This window comes from Oryctolagus cuniculus, chromosome 4 (genome assembly GCF_964237555.1).
Source record: "Oryctolagus cuniculus chromosome 4, mOryCun1.1, whole genome shotgun sequence".
Lineage (NCBI taxonomy): Eukaryota > Metazoa > Chordata > Mammalia > Lagomorpha > Leporidae > Oryctolagus > Oryctolagus cuniculus.
The window spans coordinates 168525985-168540408 of NC_091435.1; the positions used below are offsets into that span (position 1 = coordinate 168525985).

At 52.2% G+C, this 14424-nt stretch overlaps 1 protein-coding gene across 3 annotated transcripts in view; it reads right to left on the bottom strand.

The window, feature by feature from the left end:
- OSBPL10 (oxysterol binding protein like 10) overlaps positions 1-14424 on the bottom strand; it is a 300684-nt gene that overhangs the window by 88693 nt on the left and 197567 nt on the right. The window lies entirely within an intron of this gene.

Below are 14424 nucleotides of genomic sequence, written 5' to 3' on the forward strand. Positions count from 1 at the left end.
GTGTAGATACACAGAAGTACATTTTAAAAAAAAAAATCTTAATTTGAAAATCTCATCAGAGCTGGTGCTGTGGCGTGCAGGGTGAAGCCACCGCCTGCAGTGCCAGCATCCCATATGGACGCCAGTTCTAGTCCCGGCTGCTCCACTTCCAGTCCAGCTCCCTGTTAATGGCCTGAGAAAACAGCCAAGGATGGCCCAAGTGCTTGGGCACCCGCACTCTCATATGTGATATGGAAGAAGTTCCTGGCTTCAGCCTGGCCATCATAGCCATTTGGGGAATAAGCCAGCAAGCGGTAGATTTCTCCATCTCTTCCTCTCTCCAACTCTGTCTTTCAAATAAATAAATCTGAAGAGTAAAATCTTGCTTGTCCCGGCGTCGTGGCTCACTTGGCTAATCCTCTGCCTGCGGCGTCGGCATCCCATATGGGTGCCGGGTTCTAGTCTCGGCTGCCCCTCTTCCAGTCCAGCTCTCTGCTGTGGCCCTGGAAGGCAGTGGAGGATGGCCCAAGTGCTTGGGTCCTGTACCCCCATGGGAGACCAGGAGGAAGCACCTGACTCCTGGCTTCGGATCAGCGCAGCGCAGGCCATAGCGGCCATTTGGGGGGTGAACCAACAGAAGGAAGACCTTTCTCTGTCTCTGTCTGTAACTCTGTCAAATAAATAAATTAAAAAAAAAATTGTATCATTCTGGAAGCCATCAGCCATGGCGCCTGGAGCTTAGTCCAAAGTGGGGACAGGGAGGATGCAACACCATTGGCTTTGGGGGAGCCAAACAGCGGACGGGACACGGGCTCAAGATCTTCTCTGGTTTTATGTTCTACATTTTCTAGAATGCTTTTCAAAGTAAGGGAGAACCTTGGCATTAATGGGTTCAGTTCCATCCTCCCCAAACTCACTGCTGACGCCCTGACTCCCAGCACCTATTCAGGGCCAGGGTCGTCAAGTTCAATGAGGTCACGAGGGCGGGCCCTAACCCACCACGGTGGCCAGACGTCTAGGGGGAAGGTGAGGCAGAGACCCGGGAGGATGGCCGTCAGCCGGCCGTGCAAAGGAAAGAAACCTAAACTCCCAGCAACGCTGCCCGAGCTCTTCAAGTCGGACTCGGGAGGGCATGAGGCCGCAGGACACGGCACAATGCCAGCTGCACCTGCCATGTGAACTGCACTCAGGTCCTCCCTCTGACTGCACCGGGCCGAGGATCCAGCGGTCACTGGACTCCTGCTGTGTGGACGTATCCATTCTGTCTTCAGTCTTCTGGGGTCACCCAGCCCCTGTGCCTCCTCCGCATACGGCAGCCCACATCCACTTTCTCCTTGCCTTCCTCAAACACAGACTTAGAGCTATCCAAATCAGTATCTCCTGAAACGCAAGTCCTAAAACTCCGAATCAACTCCTTTTTTACCTCTGCGATTTCTGAGTCTGGAACAGTCAATAAATCTCAAGGGAACAGATCCTTTGCCCCCGGTCCTCAGAAGGCACCACCCCTGGGGCTGGCGTTGTGGCAAAGCAGGTTAAACAGGCACCCGCTGCACCAGCATCCCACAGCACCATGGGTTCAAGTCCTGGCTACGCCACTTCTGGTCCGGCTCCCTGCAAATGCTCCAGGGAAGCCAGTGGAAGATCTGCCCAAGGACTTGACTCCCTGCCACTTGGGGACACCTTGATTAGAGTTCCTTACTCCTGCCCTTAGCCTGGCTCAGCCCTGGCTGTTGTGGCCATTTGGGGAGTGAACCAGCGGATGGAAGATCTGTCTCTCCCTGCCACTCTGCCTTTCAAATCAACCTTTAAGAAAAGAAAACAAAGAATGCAGCAAGCCTGCCAATGACTGGATTTGGGGCTTGCAGCCTCCCTATCTGTGAGACAACAGTGGTTCTATGTTGATGCAGCCCTAGGAACGGGTATCTCTCCACATCAGCGAGCACAGATCTTACTGTCTACGTCGAACTTAATGTTTGCTCTCGACTCCACGCCAAACAGACCCTGGTTTTTAAACACAAGCTCCTTCCCTGCCATCTCCATCACTTCTCCTAAAACAACTTTTGCAGAAGAAAAAAACTGAGGCAGAGAGCGCAGTTCCAGAACTGTGGAAGATGTTGCGGAAGACCGACGATGGGTCACCCCAGAAAGCAAACGCGCCTCTGCCGTGGATTGACAAAACACAACACGCATCCCACACACGCCTCCGTCACGCACAGATTACTGGGGGCTGACTGCCTTCCATCCGCTGGTTTACTCCCTAGCCAGCAGCCAGGAACACCAGCCAGGTCCTCCCACATAAGTGGCAGGGGGCCTGGCACTTGCGCCATCTTTTCACTGCCTTCCCATGCATTAGCAGTGAGCTGGAATGGAAACAGAGCAGCCAGGGCTTGAACCTGCACCCACAGGGCATGGCAGCATTGGAAGCGACAGCTTAACCCACTCCTCAACACGGCCCACCCCCACCCCCACCCCGCCATGGCTTGCTTTTAAGCCCCTGCCGCCTCTTTGGGATTCACTCACTTGTCCATGCACCTCCCGTGACCACGTGAGGTACACATGTTCTAACGTCTGCTTGCTCCCTTGCTCACGTCTTTTGTTATAGAAGTCCATCTCAACCTAGAACTGCGAAGGGTAGAGAGCAAACTTTTTCCTCCCCTGCCCCACTCGCACAAGGTTAGAATAGGTTTTGTCATTCTCAGTAGTGGCTGCTAGATGTGGGTAACAAGGGCACAAGACACAAAAGCCATCATCTCCTGCGTTGTTCTCAACACAAACCTAAGAGGCCAACAGAAGGGGTTTTGGGAGAAGGAAAGGAATCCGTAATGAGTGCTTTATCAACCGCTCCTTTCTCTGCACCTGCTGCCTGCTACAGGCTAACATGCAGGCAGCTCTCACACTTTCTGGACGCAAGGCTGCCTTCCCTCCCACAGCAAACCTGGACGTCCACTGGAGCGCCACTTTGCAGGAGGTAACTCTCTGGTTTCATTTAAAATATCCAGGGCCAGCGCTGTGGCGCAGAGGGTTAATGCCCTGGTCTGAAGCACTGGCATCCCATACAGGCACCGGTTCAAGTCCTGGCTGCTCCACTTCCGATCCAGCTCTCTGCTATAGCCTGGGAAAGCAGTAGAAGATGGCCCAAGTCCTTGGGCCCCTGCACCTGTTTGGGAGACCCAGAAGAAGTTCCTGGCTCCTGGCTTTGGATAGAAGCGGCTCTGACTGTTGCGGCCAATTGGGGAGTGAACCATCGGATAGAAGACCCCCCTCTCTCTCTCTCTGCCTCTCCTCTCCCTGTGTACCTCTGACTTGCAAATAAATAAATAAATCTTTAAAAAGATATTTAAAATATCCTTCTTGGAGATGGCCACTCAGTAAGAAATGGGCAAAGAACTTAAACAGACATCTTTCAAAAGAGGAAATTCAAATGGCCAACGTACACATTAAAAAAAAAAAAAAAAAAAAGCTCAGGATCAGTAGCCATCAGGGAAATGCAAATCAAAACCACAAGGAGGTTCCACCTCATTCCAGTTAGAATGGCTTTCATTCAGAAATCAACGAATGCTGGTGAGGATGTGGGGGAAAAGTACCTAATCCACTGTTGGTAGGAATGTAAACTGGTAAAACCATTATGGAAGTCAGTTTGGAAATACCTCAGAAATCTGAATATAGACCTACCATATGACCCAGCCATCCCACCTCTGGGAATTCCCCCAAGAGAAATGAAATCATAAAATAAAAAAGTTATCTGCACCCCCATGTTTATTGCAGCTCAATTCACAATAGCTTAGACATGGAATCAACCTAAATGCCCATCAACTAAAGACCGGATAAAGAAATTATGGGGTATGTACCCTATGGAATACTACACAGATGTAAAAAAATGAAATTGGTCATCTGCAACAAAATGGAGGAATCTGGAAAATATCATGCTGAGTGAAATAAGCCAGTCCCAAAGGGACAAATACCGTATGTTCTCCCTGATGTGCGATAACTAATAAAGCACCTAAAAGGAAACCTGTAGAAGTGACACTGACACTTTGGGAAGCAATGACTTGAACAGCCCTTGTCTTGACTGTAAAGGAACAGGTTTTTTTTCCCCTTAATGGAGAATGGGACCGGGAATGGGAGAGAAAGGAGGAAGTGAGGTGGGAGTGGGGTTGGGAGACCAGGCATGGTAGAAGAATCACTATATTCATAAAGTTGTAGTTATGAAATTTGTACTCATTAAATAAAAGGTTTCTTTGGGATAAATTTTTAGAAAACTTTTTATTAAATAAACATAAATTTCAAAAGTACAACTTTTGGATTATAGTGATTTTTTCCCCCATAACCACCTCCCACCTGCAAACCATCACATCTACTCCCTCTCTAATCCCATTCTTCATTATGATTCATTTTTAATTATCTTTATATACAGAAGACCAACTTAGTATATACTAAGTAAAGATTTCAACAGTTTGCACCCACACAGACACACAAAGTATAAAGTACTGTTTGGAGACTATTTTTACCATTAATTCTCATAGTATAACACGTTAAGGGCAGAGGTCCTACATGGGGAGCAGGTGCACAGTGACTCCTGTTGTTGACTTAACAAATTGACACTCTTGTTTATGGCATCAGTAATCACCCTAGGCTCTTGTCATGAGCTGCCAAGGCTATGGAAGCCCTTTGAGTTCACCAACTCTGACCTTATTTAGACAAGGCCATGGTCAAAGTGGAAGTTCTCTCTTCCCTTCAGAGAAAGGTACCTCCTTCTTTGATGGCCCCTTCTTTCCACTGGGATCTCACTCACAGAGATCTTTCATTTAGGTCATTTTTTGCCACAGAGTCTTGGTTTTCCATGCCTGAGAAACTCACGGGCTTTTTAGCCAGATCCAAATGCCTTAAAGGCTGATTCTGAGGCCAGAGTGCCAGGGATAAACATTTCTTAATGTTCATTATAAACTTGTATTTATTTTAAAGGCAGAGTTAAAGGACAAAAGAAGAAGCAGAGAGAGCCGGCGCCGTGGCTCAATAGGCTAATCCTCCACCTTGCGGCGCCGGCACACCGGGTTCTAGTCCCGGTTGGGGCGCCGGATTCTGTCCCGGTTGCCCCTCTTCCAGGCCAGCTCTCTGCTATGGCCAGGGAGTGCAGTGGAGGATGGCCCAGGTGCTTGGGCCCTGCACCCCATGGGAGACCAGGAAAAAGCACCTGGCTCCTGGCTCCTGCCAGGATCAGCGCGGTGCGCCGGCTGCAGCGGCGGCCATTGGAGGGTGAACCAGCGGCAAAGGAAGACCTTTCTCTCTGTCTCTCTCTCTCACTGTCCACTCTGCCTGTCAAAAAAAAAAAAAAAAAAAAAAAAAAAAAAAAAAGAAGAAGCAGAGAGAAATCTTCTGCCCACTGGTTCACTCCCAAGTGCCCGGGTTGGGCCAGGCCAAAGCCAGAAGCCAAGAACTCCAGCCAGGTCTCTTATATGGGTGGCAGGGACTTAAGCACTTGGGCCATCGCCTGCTGCCTCCCAGGCATGTTAACAGGAAGCTGTATCAGGGTGGAGGCAGGATTCGATTCCAGGCACTCTGATATGGGATGTGGGTGTCCCAAGCTGCAGCTTAACCCACTGCGCCACAACACCCACTGCTACACACAGACACGCACATCAAGCAAAGGGAATCAGAGAACGGCGTTCCCTTCCTAAGGATGGAAGGCGCGAAGCGGACGCGGACGACCAGGCGTGAGACAGCACTCAGGTCCTGAGGCAAGTGGAGCGCAGGCTGTGGCAGAACCAGGCGGCACCAGACGCCCTCCAAACACTCCCAGGGCTCACCCTGGCAGCCTGACTTCAGCCCCGCACTTCAAGTTGAGAAAGCGGCCCTGTTCTTCTCCGTCCCGCCTGGCTTTCTTTTCTGATTTTATACCAGGAGCCGCCATCGGCACGAATAGGAGGAAGGGGACTTCGCAGGCCCAATCCTCCAGGCTGGACCGGGACCGTCACTCTTACTTCAGAACCTGGAGGTGGAAAGGTCAACCACGGCCCACGTGAAAATCCACAGCAGTGGACATGTCAGGAGCAACGTCCAGTGTCCGGGGTCTGGATCTCAATGCCACCTGCATCCCAGGGGCAGGCAAAGCAGTGGTGCACCTGTGCCTCACAGCATGAAGCCCCCTCCCCCCACCGACACAAACTCACAGTCTGCATGGCTACCCCTTAGGGCTCAGCCAGCTGGTCAACCCACCCCAGTGGAACAAGAACACAGTAGCCAACTCTTCCCGGGGAGACACCTCGATCCGTCAGCCGACACTGAGTCAGGAACTGTCCGGCAAGCGCCGGGACGTTTCATTCCAGCGTAAGTTTCCCTCTTCAGTCAGAAACCCTAAAACACACACCGTGCAGAAACAAAACCGTTTGGGGGCCAGCGCTGTGGTGTGGTGAGCTACACCTCCACCTGCGGCTCTGGCATCCCACATGGGTGCCAGTTCGAGTCCCAGCTGCTCCACTTCCCATCCAGCTCTCTGCTGTGGCCTGGGAAAGCAGCAGAAGACGGCCCAAGTCCTTGGGCCCCTGCACCCACATGGGAGACCTGGAAGAAGCTCCTGGCTGCTGGCTTCAGATCGGCCCAGCTCTGGCTGTTGCAGCCATTTGGGGAATGAACCAGTGAATCAAAGATCTCTCTCTCTGCCTGTAACTCTACATCTCAAATAAATATAATCTTTAAAAAACAAACAATTCAAATGCAGCCTTATCACTTTACTCCAGAAGCCATCTGGTGAGTGGGCTGCCCTTCTCAGTGAACACGGGCAGACCCAACCAACCCAACTCAACAAGTGTGAAATGCAACCACTCTCTCGGCTCCTTCTCCATCCTTCTCTCACGTCCCGTGTCCATCCTCAGCCCGTCTCAGACAACCACAGGGCTTCTGGATACTTAGTCTCCACTTGGGAGACATTCTTTCAGTTTGCCAGGAGAGTGGGCGCTAGAGAGCCTGAGCCAATGCCAACAGCCAGCTGCAGCTTGGCAGTGTACATGAACCGTCCTGTAAATGCCCACTCCTCTCTTTCCAAGCTGAACTACCGTTTTCAGTTCAAACCTCCCCCTAAAGCAGCAGACAAGAACACATGGTTCTCCTTTCCAGCCGAAGTCAGTTCCACGGGCACCAACTATCTTCAGGTAAGAAGTGCATCTCCAAAGGGTGCTGGAAGGAGGAGAGAGGGGGAAGAAATCAGGACAAGAACCGCACGGCTCCAAGCAAATCCTGTACAGCATCTGGGCCCTGGACTGAAGCTCTAGACAGACAAACGCATTTATCAGGAATCTGCTCCAAAGGGAAAATTATGTTAAGGGATGAGCTGCCAGTAATTGGTATTTATGGTACCCTCGGCGGCTAAATGACACTGCAGTCACCGTCCTATGGAGGAGTGAGCACCATCCCCCCAACCTGCTTACGGAGGAATCCTGCAGGGGCTCCAGGAGAGAGAGGAGAATCGCACATAACACGCCGGCGCTGTGCGAAGGCACCACCCACCCTGTAGCTGACGCTGCCCTCCGAGACAGACATTAACTGGCTGGCCTCCATTCCCATCTCCCCTCCCCACCTCCTCACGACTCAGGGGACACACTTTTTAAGAACATATGTTGGGGGGCCGGCACTGTGACATAGCAGGCTAAGCCTCCGCCTGTGGTGCCAACATCCCATATGGGAGCTGGTTTGTGTCTTGGCTGCTTCTCTTCTCTGCTATGGCCCGGGGAGGCAGTAGAAGATGGCTCAAGCGCTTGGGTCCCTGCATCTGCACGGGAGACCTGGAAAAATATCCTGGCCTCTGGCTTCAGATTGGCCCAGCTCCGGCCATTTGGGAAGTGAACCAGCAGATGGAAGACCTCTCTGTCTTTCCTTCTACCTGTAATTCTGCCTCTCAAATAAATTAAAAAAAAAAAAAAGAACATGTATAAAGTGCATACTCCCTGGCCACTGCTCGTACAGAACAGACAACAGGAACTTCCTGGGCTGTGGTCAGTTCCACACCTGCAAACCCTCAACACCCAGCTGCTGATGGAATCAATCACCCGTTCGTCCACCTGCTGTCATACAGGGTGGGGCCCCTGGGAGCTTGCTCAGCAGAGGCCACTGTCACAGGAGATGCCTGGCGAGGATGGACGGAGGACAGGGGAAGGGAGGGAGGGAAGGACAGAGATAGAGGAAGAGGGCACTGAAGGGTAGCGTTCCAAGGTTGGCCTGGAGCTCCAGCAAGCTGGCCTGATCCCCAGCCGCCCTGAGAACTCCCTGCCCGCTGCCACTGCGTCCACCCAGCCAATACAGCATCTTCTCCCCGAGCCTGGACCTCGGAGCTTGGCCTTGACATCAGTTCTCTGCAGCACCCACCTCCCAGAGTGCCTGCCGCGTTCTGTCAGCACGGCGGAACCTCTGGGCACACAGCTCCAAGTCTCTTAAAAGCTCCAACTGAATCTATGGGATTTGGGGCTCAACAAGGTGAGCCTGAATGGGTGCCGGCTCCGCCCCAGTGCAGTCCACGACGCTTCCCTCTGGGTCTCGTTCTTCCTTCAGACCATGACCTAGCAGGCTGCTCTCATCAGGCAGCTTCCGCCGGCCCCCCCAGGCGCGCACTCCCGCTGTGACTCGGTAACTTGCCATGTTACTAACTGCTTGCTCTCCCTGGCCCTTCTCCAGCTCTGAGCTCCCCGAGGACCAGGACCCCGTGTGTCTGTTCACTGCTGCTTCCCTGGCACCCAGGACAAGGCATGGCAGCTCACAGATGGAGTCACCAAGCACAGGAGTCGGCACAGCAGGTCAAGTCTCTCCTTGTGACGTCAGCATCCCACACCAGAGCTGGCCGCAGTCCCGACTCCTCCTCTTCCCACCTGCACCTACGAAGGCAGGGGAGACGGCCCGAGTACTTGGGTCCCTTCCGCCAGCCACGCAGAGGACCCGGATGGAGCTCCTGGTTTCGGCCTGGCCCAGCCCTGGCTCTTGCAGCCACTTGGGCAGTGGATCAGCAGAACAAAGTTCTCCCCACTCTTGTTCCCCTTTCACTCCCCTCTTACTCTGCCTTTCAAGTAGGTAACAATAAATATTCTTTTTAAAAAAAATTAGTGAAGGAAGATATGACAGAGGACACTCATCAGCACCTTCAGGCACCTAAGATGACAGGCAGATCTGAATGCCATGAGACAGGCACCCATTTGGGAAAAAAATATTCTAACCCATAAACAGCGAGTGAAGACGGAGATGCAGTACCAATTCTGGAAAGAAATGAGATCGCGCTGGGTTTTTCTCCTTGCCGTACTAAGAGTGGGGACCTCAGCAGCCAAGGGACAAGGTTTCATATTTTCTCGTTGTGTCTCCCAAGGTGGCATTGCCTATGGGCCCAACAGAGAGTAGAAACCCGCCCAGGCAGGTTCAAAGAGAAGGGGACTAGTTGGAGGACACAGGACAGACTGTCCCGAGTCTACAGAAGGGCCACTTTCTCCCCTTCAGAGACACCGCAGCCTCTCGCCTGCCCCTCAGTCTCCGTGGTCCCGTTTCCTCACCTTGTCCCTCTCCTTTCGCTCAGCTGAACTTCCTCCACTTGCACCAATCTCAAACAGGGCCGCTGCAGCCAAATCTACTCAATCCGCAGGGCTGGCCGGCTGGCCGGCTGTTTGCTGCCACCAACTCAGATTCAAGAAAGCCAAGGGGATTTGCTGGCCTCGGGTCAGCTGCCTGCCCCGGTCCCATCAGCTGATGTGAGGCGTGGGGAACACTGGCCACGCAACAGCAGACTGGCGTCCATGCCATGCACCTGTCAGCACAGGGCCACCCCCTCCAGTCCAGAATCCTAACAGTCACGATGCAGGGATGGGAACCAGCGGCAAATCCGTGTAGAACTCGCCTCTCGAGAAGATCCGTGTGTCAACGGGAATGTCACTTACTGTTTTCACCCAAAACAATGAGGCATTCCTCCAGACCTATCATGGCTGTGACACCAACGCTTCCCATCAAGTTTGCATAGTGACCACCTCGACACCCACCTGGATCCACGAAGGGGCTCTGGATCCTGCTACAACACTGGCCGATCCTCTTTCGAGAGCCTTCTTGCGTGTTCCTCGCATGGCTGTGTCAAACACAGTTCTCCATTTCCCGAGAACAAATCCCTCTCATCGCACGGCCATCAGCAACCCAGAGCAATCGAAGGAGAACGTCGGAGCCTGACAATGAGCGCTTGAAAGAAGAAGGGGACCGAGGAGTGGAGTTGTGCACGACCCTCCCCAGAGGTGGTCTGCAGGTCTTGCCTTCCCACGCACGGGCCGCCGACTTGTTCTCCGCATTCACCCACCCAGAAATCCTCGTCTTCTCCTCCCTCGGAGCCAGGATCCAACCAGGCTTCTAAGAACCTTCCTTGGGTCTTCACAGGGCCCGGCAGAAGTCCCCCCTGCTCGCAGCCGCTCCGGGCTGTCCCGTGAACACTCCCTCTTCTCCCCCTCGAAGGCCTTTGCGGTCTGGGGAGCAGCCGTGTCCCGTTCGTTCCGCACCCAGCGAGTGCAGGCCAACACCGGTCTCTGTCCCTGCACCCTTCAGCCTTGGGGTCCAGGCCTCCACCGTCAGATCTGCTCTCGTTTGTGGTATTTGTGTCAGCAGTGAGGGCTGCCTAACTGTGGCCAATCTGAGCATTTGTAGAAAAAAAATATGTGCTTGCCCTGCAGTCCAGGGAAGACTTAGAAATAATCTCTCTTTAGGCTTATCTGTGTCCTATTAATTCATCGTCCTTAAATTACACTTTTAGAAAATGCATACTATTAGCTACTCTTCCAGATATTTTTCTCACATTTCCCAACTGCAAAATAAACACAGGTTGTAATTCTTTCCACACTGCAACGTAAATAAATACATATTTCACTCCAGAGATAAATTGGCTTTATTTTCACGTAAATTTAGTGGCAATAAAAGGTAACAGCAAGAGAAATGCTCACTGGCTTCCTTCTTAAACATCTCCCTGTATGCCTTAACTGCTCCTCTACCCCAACAATTCAAAGCCAAAAATCATGCACCTTAAACAAAAAAAAGTAATTACCCTGCCCAATAGGTATGTGTCTTAGAACTGAAATTATGCTGGGTTTCAATAAAGTTGCATTTGTTTTAAGGACAATTTCCCATGCACTCACACTAAACAGGCTCTGAAAAGCCTGCGGAGCAGTGACCATTTCTACCCACACCATTGCCGCCCCCTGCTGGCCAGAGGCTGGACACCCCGCCAGACACTACCCTTTCCTAAGAAAAGGTTGAGCTGCCGGCCAAATGGACCAAATGAACCACCTGATCCGACTGGGGCCAAGTCCAAGGAGAGTAAGAAAGCAGACTTTAAGACACGGCCGTCGGCCACTATGAACGAACGGAGAAGACATGAACAGGTGAGGCACACAGCAGCACAGGGTGCCACTGCCGGGTTACAGTCAGAGCTGTGCAGACTCACAGCATCCCGGGTGAGGAAGAGGAGGAGGAGGAGAAGGAAGAGGAAGATGATGAAGAGGAAGGCATCTCAGAGGCTGCCGCCCGCATCTTCTCAGCACTGAGGGCCCACCTCACTCAGCGGAGGCTTCTTGCTTTCTCAGCTATTGTCTACATCAGTGTAAGATCAAGACGCCTGGCAAGTGTCCACTTAAATCCAGCCAAGAGCACAGACAGCTGCTGCTGGACACAGGGGAGGCAGTTCCAAACGGCCACCTTTAGGAAACAGCTCAAGGACGCCCCTAAGAGAAGGGGTGCCTCTTCATGCTAAGCCAGTGGGCACTTTCGAGGGTCTGGCGACATCAACAATGTCATCAGACCAGCAGAAGGTTCTGCACCTCGATGCATTTCCATCCTGGGGGAAGTCTTTAGCATTCATTAGATCCTTCCTTCCTTCCTTCCTTCCTTCCTTCCTTCCTTCCTTCCTTCCTTTCTTTCTTTCTTTCTTTCTTTCTTTCTTTTACAGGCAGAGTGGACAGTGAGAGAGAGAGAGACAGAGAGAAAGGTCTTCCTTTTCCATTGGTTCACCCTCCAATGGCCGCTGCAGCCAGTGCACTGCGCTGATCCGATGGCAGGAGCCAGGTGCTTCTCCTGGTCTCCCATGCGGGTGCAGGGCCCAAGCATTTGGGCCATCCTCCACTGCACTCCCGGGCCACAGCAGAGAGCTGGCCTGGAAGAGGGGCAACCGGGACAGAATCCGGCGCCCCAACTGGGACTAGAACCCGGGGTGCCTGCGCCGCTAGGCAGAGGATTAGCCTAGTGAGCCGCGGCGCTGGCCTCATTAGATTCTCAGAGGAACTTGGTAACTTGATCAATCAACCTGTAACGGTTGTAGGGTCTGGGATGTCAGGAAAGGGACTCCTGGTGAAGATGATGTACACTCGTGCTTCTCCCTGGGTGGACCGGGGACAGGAAAGCAACAACTCCACCATTCTTGAACCCACCAGGAACCTCCCCATCAACAATTTCAAAGACTTAAAAAATAGGAAGGAAAAAGGCAACCGCAAAGCCACACGGCTCAACAATTCATCCCGAGAGCCCGGGTGAGCGTGGCGAGCAGGTTCGTCTCCGCAGAGCTGGCCTGAGCTATCGGCGGTCACTGACACTGCTATGCAGTCACCTGAAGAGCTGAGCCGCTAAGACACCTGCTGCACCGACGCTGAGTGCAGAATGTGAGTGCGAGGGAGCGATGTGCGCCAGTCCCTCCCGCCTCCTGTCCGAGCAGCAGCAGAGGCCGTGTCCGGGGTGTGTCTAATGTTTCTAAGCCTCAGCTCCCCTACTTGAACATGCGCTCAGGGCCGGCGCTGTGGCATAGCGGGTAAAACTGCCGCCTGCAGTGCCAGCATCCCCTATGGGTGTCAGTTCAAGTCCCGGCTGCTCCACTTCCCATCCAGCTCTCTGCTGTGGCCTGGGAAAGCAGAAGATGGCTCAAGTTCTTGGGCCCCTGTACCCATATGCGAGACCTAGAAGAGGCTCCTGGCTCCAGGCCTTGGACTGGCCCAGCTCTGGCTGCTGCTGCCATTTGGGGAGTGAACCAGCAGATGGACAGTAACTCCCCCTACCCTTCCTTCTCTGTAACTCTGACTTTCAATCAATAAATAAAACTTCAAAAAAACCAAGATTACGAGTGAAGTGCTAGACGCAACGTTAGGCCTGTGTTGCGTCTCCCCTGGGGCTGACCCTCAGCGTCAGCAGCGAGGGCGATAGTGAATACCAGCAGCAAAGTGAACCCCAACACAGAATTCCCAGCCCGTCATTTTAGCCAGGCACCATTGAACCGTTCATTTAAGAAGCAATATATTCATATAAAACATATTAGGTTTCTCTGGCAGAATCATCTACCTAGTAGTTTGTAAATCCTTTCACCAAGTCAGCTACAGTTGGTTCTCACCATCTGCAGCAGTGGACTACAAAGGGTCCCTACACACCGGGTTAGAGAGTAGCCAACCGTGGCTCTCCAGGGAGATATATGGTTCGGTTCCTGGGAGTCTCTGGTCACAGTATCTTCATCTAGGAAAACACCATTTGCTTTATGTGGGGTCACTGGCCCAGGTTCTTGTAAAACAAGCCAGTTTCGTTATTCAATGAAAAAAATAAGTTTTTCAACAGGAAAAAAAAAAGGAGGTCTGAGCTTTGAAGCCAGATCTTTGGGAATAACCCAGTCACAGAAAATACTCGAGACTTGTGGGACTCCATTAAATGAGCAAGCATTCCCATCACGGTGTTCCACAAGGAGAAGCAAAGAGACGGCACGGAGAGCCTAGCCAATGAAACATTAAGGGAGACAGAGACATGCAGGTCCAGAGAGAACAAGGCTCCCTAGGAAGGCTCAGTGGAAACTCTCTCCAAGGTGCATCACGGTTTAACTAACGCGAGACATCGGAGGACTCTGAACACAGCCAGAGGAAGGCACACGGCACCTGTGAGGGAGCCCCTCTGAGTGAGCAGAGGGGATAACCCCGCAAGTCACGAGAGAAGGGAAAATGACACAATGTTCAAAGCCCCAAGAGAACACACAAGTGCTAGCCCAGAACACTACACCCAGTAAGGCGACCCTTCAGAAATGAGAAGGAGAGACTTCCTAGGACAGAAAAACTGACAGAACTCCTCACTGTAAGACCAGCCCCTCCAAGAAATATGTAAGGGACTTCTACGTTAGAAGTTAAATGATGGGAGCCTGTGCGCTGTGGCAGGGAGGTAAAGCTACCACCTGCAGTGCCAGCATCCCATGTGGGCACTGGTTCGAGTCCCAGCTGCTGCACTTCCAATCCAGCTCTCTGCTGTGACCTGGGAAAGCAGTGGAGGATGGCCCAAGTGCTTGGGCCCCTGCACCCGCATGGTATACAAAGGCTGTTGATTTTTGTGTGTTGGTTTTATATCCTGCTACTTTATCAAACTCCTCTATGAGTTCCAATAGTCTCTTGGTAGAGTCTTTTGGATCTCTTATATACAGAATCATGTCATCTGCAT